The following is a 9,459-nucleotide window of genomic DNA, read 5'->3' as shown; positions in this document are numbered from 1 at the left end:
CTCTTAATCATCTCTTTTCCAAGCTGAACAGTCTCAGTCTTTTTAATCTCTTCTTATTTGGAAACTGTTCCATACCCCTAATCACTTTTTTTGCCCCTTTTTTGTACTTTCTGGTGTGTGTGTGTGTGTGTGTGTGTGTGTGTGTGTGTGTGTGTGTGTGTGTGTGTGTGTGTGTGTGTGTGTGTGTGTATTTAGATGGGTCAACCGGAACGGCACATAGAATTCAAGGTGTGGGCATACCATGGATTTTATGTAGTGTCATTATATTTTCTGTCTTATTATCTATCTGTCCCTTTCCTAATGCTTCCTAACTTTCTTAGCTTTTTTACTGCTGCTGTACATTGTTTTCAGCAAACTAAGCCCAATGACTACCAAGATCTTTAAATTAGCTGTTATCACTCAAGAGACCCCATCATTTTCTGCGTATAGTTGGATTATGTTTTCCAATGTGCATAACTTTGCATTTATCAACATTAAATTTCAACTGCCATTTTGTTGCCCAGTCATCCAGTTTTGTGAGATCCCTTTTAGCTCTTTGTAGACTACTTTGGGCTTAACTGTCTTGAGTAACTTAGTGTTGTCTGCAGACTTTGCCATCTCGCTGTTTACTCGTTTTTCCACATCATTTATGAACATGTTGAACAGCACTGGTCCCAGTACATATCTATGGGAAACTCCGCTATTTACCTCTCTCCATTGTAAAAACTGGCCATTTATTTCTACCCTTTGTTTCCTATCTTTTAACCAGTTACTGATCCATGAGAGGACTTTCCCTCTTATCCCATGATTCCGTACTTTGCTTATGAGCTTTTGGTGAGAGACCTTGTCAAAGGCTTTCTGAAAGTGCAAGTCACTATATCCACTGGATCACCTTGATCCACATGTTTGTTGACCCTCTCAAAGAATTTGAATAGACTGGTGAGGCATGATTTCCCTTTACAAAAGCTGTGTTGACTCTTCCCCAACATATTGTGTCCTTATATGTGTCCTATAATTCTGTTCTTGACTATAGTTTCACCCAATTTGCCTGGTACTGAAATTTGGCTTACTGACCTGTGACTGCCCTTGGAGACTTTTTTTAAAAAGAAGCGTCACATTAGCTATCCTCCAGTCATCTGATACAGAGGCCGATTTAGGTGATCGGTTACATACCACAGTTATGTATACAATTTCATATTTAAGTTCCTTCAGAACTCTTGGGTGAATGCCTTCTGGTCCTTGTGATTTATTACTATTTAATTAATCAACTTGTTCCAAAAGCTCCTTTATTGACATTTCAGTCTGGGATGGTTCCTTAGAATTGTCACCTAGAAAGAATGGCTCAGGTGTGGGAGTCTCTCTCTCATCCTCCTCAGTGAAGACCAATGTAAAGAATTCATTTAGCTTCTCTGCAATGGCCTTGTCTTCCTTGAGTGCTGCTTTGGAACTTTAGTCATCCCATGTCCCCACTGATTGTTTGGCAGACTTCCTGCTTCTAATGTACTTACATTTTTTGTTGTTTTTGTGTGTTTTGCTAGTTGCTCTTCAAATTCTTTTTGGGCCTTCCTAATTGTATTTTTACATTTGACTTGCCAGTGTTTATGTCCCTTTCTGTATTCCTTGGTAGGATTTGACTTCTAATTTTTAAAATATGTCTTTTTTTCTGTAACTGCCTCTTTTACTCTGTTTAGCTATGGTGGCATTTTTTTGGTCCTCTTACTGTTTTTTATATTTGGGGTATACATATAGTTTGAGCTTCTATTATGGTGTTTTTAAAAGTTTCCATGCAGCTTGCAGGCATTACTTTCTTGTTCTTTTTAAATTCAGGAATTATATTACTTAACAGATTGACTTTTCTAACATTTCATAAGGCTGTTTTTCATTTGGATAGTTATATGTTGGTATTTATATGCTAACACTGTTTTTTTTTCCTTCTGGACTCTGAACTGTAATCATTAGGCCACATTATTCCTTCCCTGGGTAGTCCCTGCCTATTTTGAAAGACGAGCAACTAATGGAGTAGTGGGGGCCATGAAAATCAACAGAGGTCATGGATCTGTATAGTTAAACAGGGTGTCTTTCAGATCCTTTGCTTGGGTGCCTAGATGCTCTTCTTCTATTTTTGGTTGTGAGGCCCTCCTCCTACAAGTAATTACAACCCAACTGTCCCCTTAGTGGGATGTGTGCCACTGTGAAGCGTGCAACCCATGGCCATTCTCATAGGCTCAGGATCAAGCATTAATTAATCTCATTTTTTAGGCAGACTTCAGTTCATGCTGGAGAAGGAACATGGTTTTCCTAGCTCTTTTGACTTGGCTCTTCTTTGTCCTTTTTTTTTATTTGGCTGCATTGGTCATGCTGGTTTTTTTTCTATATCTGTGTTACAGGCACCTGTGTGTATGATGAGCAGATGAAGCTACCTTTCTGTTCCTCACAGGATTTTTCTGCAATTTTTAATTCCTCTGCGTCACACAGTGGTAGTAGATTGGGGATAGGGATACAAAAATTATTGTTATGCTCCCTCTATACAGTGATATAAGATATTTCAGTAATCTGCATTAGTATATAGTAAATATGTATTTATGGGAGACTCCATGAAATCGTTTACAATTCTTTTAAGAAATGGTGCTATAACCTGTTTATTACTTACAAAACTGTTTACTTAAAGAAGCATGAATAACCTCAATGCCAAGCTATCAGTTTTGGAATATTCTGTCAGATGGAGATATTTATCATCTAAAGCCGGACATACTGATTTTTATCACAGGTAGAAGGATGCTCTTTGCTTAGGATTAATCTTCAGCTCTCCATTGTGTTCCTGTATGATTATAAAGATAATCTTATTGCCAATGGACAGGATGATGCTACCTACTCAAATTTTTTTGCGGTTCCTCATGCCGTAAGCTATCCTGTTATAGGAACAGGAATGTATGTAAGGCTCATTCTAAACAGACTGCACAGTAGATTTAGAATGTGGTGTTTTATCTTTCATTGTTAGCCCTTGAACATTTTTCATACACCTGGTATATTAGTGTGACAATCTGTAAAAATTAGTCCTTATTTCCCTACTGTATTTAATAGGAGGATAGTTTTGGGCAGGGGAATTAGTCTGAAAAGTCTTACTTATATGCAGAAATAGTGCTTAATCATTACCATGTCCACTGCATAAATTTGAGATCCACAGTTTTCAACAAATTCAGTTTTTTCCTTTTGATATCTACTCTTAACATCAGAACAGCCATATAGGATCAGACCTGTCTAGCTAGTCTCCTTTCTCTGACTGTGGCTAGTATCAGGTATTTCAGAGGGAGAAACTGCAGCAGGTAGGTGAGGGAAAATCTACCTGCTCTTAATCCCTAATAATTGGAGGTTGGCTCCAAAGCTTGACAGTTTATATCCATTTGTTTTTATTGTTAGCATTTACTATTATTGTAAATATGGATATTGTTGTTATCCATAAAAATATCTAATCCACTTTTTAAATCCTGCTCAGTTTTTGGCCTTTATGATATCTTGTGGTGATGAGTTCCAGTATACTATGTGAAAAAGAATTTCCTTTGTCAGCTTTGAATTTATTTACCATCTTTTCAGTTTTGTTGAGTATCCCCATGCTCTTCAAGCATGAGACGGTGAATAGATGTTCATGCTGTGTCCTTTTTTAACCTTTCATTATTTTCTGTATTTTTATCATGTCTTCTCTAAAGTGAATTTTTCAGTACATTTTCTGACAGTTTTTCCATACCTCTAATCATTCTAGTCCCCTGTTTTAGAAACACCCTCTGTGACAGGTTCCCCGCGGTGCAACCTGGAACTGGGGTACTGTTTAGCTCTCTGTCTTACCAGCCCGAGCTCCCTCGCACACTGATTATTTGTCAAGCTACAAACCCCTCCAGATCTTGCACTCACACAAACATTTACAGTCAGGGACACACCCAGCTGAGTTACATGAATACTTTCGCCAGCCACTCATGAATCAACAATAGAGAGGCTTCAGCCAAGGCCCCCCAGGTCCCCAGCCTAGGACCCCAGGGCTGTACCGTCTTGCCCTGGTCAGAAGCCTGACCAGTGTAAGTTATTACCCAGTCTGCCTCTCCCTTGATGTGGCGAAGACAATGTACCAGCCTCTGTTCCTGAGCAGATTTCCCTTTGCACTTCAAACACACTGTTTTAAGTGAAAAATGTAAATCAAGCAGTGTCTAAACCTTCCTCCCACATGCTGGGATTCCCTCTTTCCCGCTTGGGACCACCTCCCCAGTCCAAGTCTTTTGTTTTTCAGACATCTTTATAGATGTTGAGTTGTAGTGGGAGTGAGGCCAATTGATGATGTTACATCCCCCTTTTATAGCTTCTTCCATGAGGAGGGGACTTCATTGTTCCAAGCTAAGTCCCCAGCACAGTTAGTGGAAAAGTACAGGTACCAGATGGAGTCTTGTGTCACAGGAGCTGGTCACATACCCTTGCATGCTTCGATGAGTCATAGGAGGGGCCATTACCCATATACTGGCTAGAACGTACACAGGAAAAACCATCAGGTGGGGATAAGCTTCTTCCATGGCATATTGTGTTTCTTAATGGGCCATTACCTTGAATGGTTCATCCACAATGTGCTGGCTAGACTGGATGTAAACTACCTTGTGGGTGTCACCCCAGGAGCAAACACATTTGAAATACTGGTACATAGTCAATGTTCATAACTTTAGATACAAAATGATACATGCATATACATACATAGGGTAATCATATTCAGCAAATCATAACTTTTTCATTGATACCTTACATGACATACTTCGTATAAAACATATAATCATATCACCATGGTAAATATGGGGGTGCCAGGGTGTTGCTTTGGGGTACAGAATGTTATACCCTCTGTCTCTGCTTTATCATTTTGAGATGTATTAACCAGAACTGGAAACAGTATTTCAGTTGAGGGCATTCCATTGATTTATTTAATGAAGTGATGACATGTTCCATATTACTCTTCATGTCATTCCATAATATTCTCCATTCTGTTGCTTTATGCTTCCTCACATTTTCTTTGCTTTTTTGATTACTGTTGCACATTGAGCAGAGGTCTTCATTGAGCTGTCCACAGTGATGCCCAGGTCTTTGTCCTGAGTTGATACCCTACTGCAGTGATGAGCAGCCTGCGGGCCACATGTGGCCCGTTTAAGGTAATCCTCTGATGGGCTACGAGACAGTTGGTTTACATTTCTGTGGCCGCCCGCAGCTTCCAGGGGCCACAGTTCGCTGTTCCCGGCCAATGGGCGCTGCAGGAAGCGGCTTCCGCAGCTCCCATTGGCCAGGAATGGTGAACCGCGGCCCCTGGGAGCTGTGGGCGGCTGTGCAAACTGTCTCGCGGCCTGCCAGTGGATTACCCTGGTGGGCCGCAGGTTGCCCACCACTGCGCTACTGGGTTCTAATATAAATGAATGGCATATGAGTACTTCAAATCATTCTATCCAATGTTAGTATTTGTGTTTGTTAGCATTGAATTTAATTTGCCATCATGTCCGTTCATACGGCTTGGTTAGGTTCCTTATGAAGTCATTCAGTTTTCTGTAACCTAAATAACTTCGTTATCTCCAAGTTTGGCCACATCACTGCTTAGTCATTTTCTAGATTATTAATAAATGTATTGAATACTAATCCTAGCACAGAATCTGTGGCACCTTCCTATTTACATTTTCCATGAGAAAAACAGATCATTTTTGTTGTTCAAGTTGTTTTTTAATCCATTTCTTATCTGTGCCACTACTTTGCTTTTTGCATCATAACTACTTAGGGTACATCTACACTACCCGCCGGATCGGCGAGTAGCGATCTATCTATCGGGGATTGATTTATCGTGTGTAGTGTAGAGATGATAAATTGATCCCTGATCGCTCTCCCGTCGACTGCTGAACTCCAGCTCAGCGAGGGGCGGAAGCAAAGTCGACGGGGGAGCAGCGGCTGTCGATCCTGCATCGCAAGGACGCAAAGTAAGTGATTCTAAGTTGATCTAAAATACGTCGACTTCAGCTATGCTATTCTCGTAGCTGAAGTTGCGTATCTTAGGTCGATCTCCTCCCCCCCCCATCCCTCCCAAGTGTAGACCAGGCCTTAGTTTCTTTAGTAGCCTCTTATAAAGGACTTTGCTAAAGGCCTTTTGAAAGTCCAAATAAATTAACTGGTTTGCCTTTATCCACTCTTTTATCAACACATTCAAAGAATTCCAATAAACTAATGAAGCATGATTTTCCCTTGCAAAAAGAATGTTGGTTAGACTCTATCATATGATGATCTAAGTGTTTTATGATTCTCTAAAAAAACAATGAGGAGTCCAGTGGCACCTTAAAGACTAACAGATTTATTTGGGCATAAGCTTTCGTGGGTAAAAAACCCACTTCTTCAGATGCATGGAGTGAAAATTACAGATACAGGCATAAGTATATATTGGCACATAAAGAGAAGGGAGTTACTTTACAAGTGGAGAACCAATGTTGAAGGCCAATTTAGTCAGGGTGGATGTAGTCCACTCCCAATAATTGATGAGGTGGTGTCAATACCAAGAGAGGGAAAATTGATTTTGTAGTGAGCCAGCCATTCCCAGTCCCTATTCAAGCCCAAATTGATGGTGTTAAGTTTGCAAATGAATTGTAGCTCAGCAGTTTCTCTTCGAAGTCTGTTTATGAAGTTTTTATTGTTGAAATATATTACCACATGCATCTGATAGCAAAATTCTGTGAGTTTTTTTACATGAACTACATAGATTTCTTTATCAAATTCAGAGATATAATGTTTTATGCCCAAATAAATCTGTTAGTCTTTAAGGTGCCACCAGATTCCTCGTTCCTTTTGTGTATACAGACTAACACTTGTGGAAACAGTTGTCTTCTTACCAGATGTGGAGCTGCCAAGCGAGTTTGTGGTAGCCTCATCAGTGAAGTTCAGAGCCCTTAGACCACCATCAAATCTGGTCAGAGGGCAGTAGTAAGTGATGTATGATGTTTTTGTCCAACGTCTGATATATGATGTTGCCACAACTGCATGTGGGATCCTCTTGTTGGCCCCAGGTGTGAAGGTTGACTGCACATTGACCCTGTCTTGTTCAAAACGGTTCAGAAGGACTTCATGAGCAGTGTGGCAAATTGACATCACAGAGAAATCTGGGCAGGGCAAGTGGGCCCACAACAGATGTCATTGAACCTCAATGACAAGAGCATTTTTGAGTGGTTAAAAAGGTCTCTGTATAGTGGTAGGCTTGGGTTTGCCCTGATCTTAGCCATTCTGGCTGTAGCATAGTCATGACAGATGTATGGAGGAGTGATGTTGCTTAACACAGAGAACTTAGGTACTGTTGTAGGTCGAGCTATCCCAGTTATGATGCACATGGTTGAGTGTAGTTGTGTATCAACCAACTTGGTGTGAGACAAATGGACCCATACTCATTGTGTTGCAGAGTAACAGAGGCCAGTTTGCGTAGATGGTTATTATGCATCCTCACTTTAGCTGCAGTTTTCCTCAGATGTTTAAGATATGTGAGAGCTCTATCTAGGTTAATCCAAAGTAGGCTGAGTGGGATTCATGTTTCAGGCAATGTCCATGAATGAGGAAGTCACTTTTCCTCAGTTACAAGGAAAATGTGTCAAAAATAATTTTTGTCTACTTCAAGTAAACAACTTTCCCATAGTGACCATCATTGTTCAGTAAGTAACTCGAAAATCAGAGGTATGGGCATATATCTTCCTTACTTAGGAATAGATATTAGGTTTTATATTAGCTAATGTTTGTCTGTGTAGCAACTGAATTTTAAGATTTTGAAGTAAAGAGAGTGCAGTTATTGGAGTTTCATTAATCGCATACTTCTTCAGTTGGCTTAATACAGTTCATCAGCCCTAAACTCCATGATGTGTTGGCACTTGTGCATATTCCCTGTATTGTACTCTGAGGAGAAGGCAGGTTTGAGAGGAATACATAGATGCAGAACCACCTGCTTGAGAAGCTGAACAGGGCTTTTATTACAATCAGACTGAAGCAGTCACTGCAACTGTTGATGCATGCTTAACTCTCCTGAGCAGGGCTCTTGTTTTTTAAGATAGCTCTTCCAAACTTAATTTGCCCTACATTGCCTTGAGCCATCTTTGCATTGGGTTTCTCTGACTTTCCAACAGTTCAAGTGATACAGGGAAAAGTTCCCCAGTCATGTTGAATGTCCCAGTCATATCCTCAAACTCTTATTAGCCCTGCATCCTTCTCTCTCCCTCTTCCCCACCCCCTTCCTTCCTTGCTGAACTTTTTCTGCCTCCTTCTTTCTTAAGCCTGAACCTCATCTCCAGATGTGAAATTCTAGAGAAATGACTAATGACCTAATCTCTGGCAAAATGTTTAACCATACAGTTAGTTCATCAGCTGGAATTAATCCAGGAGGATGGATTTGCTTGGGCACCAACTTCACATGTGGGTTTTCCTTAACTACAGTAGATCAGGAATACACGTATTAACTGGTTAATTCAGGCTTTTGTTTTTAAACTGACATTTTGCTGAGTTCCTCTCCACCAGGAGAAATCTAAACAGCGAGTAAGTGGCACTTCTGCCAGGTGGCAAGATCAGCAGCTACAGTAGCTGAGCTTCATGGGCTTTAAAGTACAGATTTGTGGTAACTACTGCCCTGAAGTGTAGGGAATAATGTACTAGACCATCAGTGATAATATGACCGGTGTGGTTTGTTTTTAAGGGAGAGCTATGTAAAGTTTAAATATATATGAATCTAATTAGACAGTCTAAAAAAGTCACATGACTGGAGTAAAGAAAAGTTTTTTTTACATCATTTTAGAGCAGGTCTATAGCATAGGTGTTTAATATTGTAGAGGCCTGTTAGTGTGCCTGGAAGACATTTTGGTGTTATCACGAAATGTTTCTGTGTAAGATGTCTTAAGCCTGCAGTAACTTTGTGAGAAATTTTATATCCTAGAGCCTTTGCAAGTATAAGGAAAACATTTTAATTAACGTGTGCAGTGTGTGCTATCAGTCATGTTTGCCATGAAGGACATGGCACTTAGGGCCTTTCACTCATCTGTTATGAGACAGGGAGAAAGCCATTCTTAAAGCTATCTTTGTATTTGATAAATACAAAGATAAAACAAACTATCGTTAAATATATGCAGATTGATCACATAATACATTATTTTAGTCTTCTACAAAAAAAATGTTAGGCTTGTTTTTAAAGATTTGCACAGGTGAGAAAAACCCATGTAATTAGACTATAGCTAACTAGGGTGACCAGACAGCAAATGTGAAAAATCGGGACGAGGATGGGGTAATAGGAGTCTATATAAGAAAAAGACCCAAAAATTGGGACTGTCCCTATAAAATTGGGCCATCTGGTCACCCTATTGCTAACCAACATCATTAATGATAAATATCAAGAAGCTGATTGAGTCCAGTATTACCACATGCATCTGATAGCAAAATTCTGTGAGTTTTTTACATTAACTACAT

General features: G+C 39.9%; 1 protein-coding gene across 3 annotated transcripts in view; it reads left to right on the top strand.

The window, feature by feature from the left end:
• Nucleotides 1–9,459, top strand: part of RSRC1 (arginine and serine rich coiled-coil 1) — a 365,671-nt gene that overhangs the window by 173,915 nt on the left and 182,297 nt on the right. The window lies entirely within an intron of this gene.

This window comes from Mauremys reevesii, linkage group 9 (assembly GCF_016161935.1).
Source record: "Mauremys reevesii isolate NIE-2019 linkage group 9, ASM1616193v1, whole genome shotgun sequence".
NCBI classification, from domain to species: Eukaryota; Metazoa; Chordata; order Testudines; family Geoemydidae; genus Mauremys; species Mauremys reevesii.
Note: the sequence above shows the minus strand (reverse complement) of the source record. Positions and strands in the feature narration are given on the sequence as shown.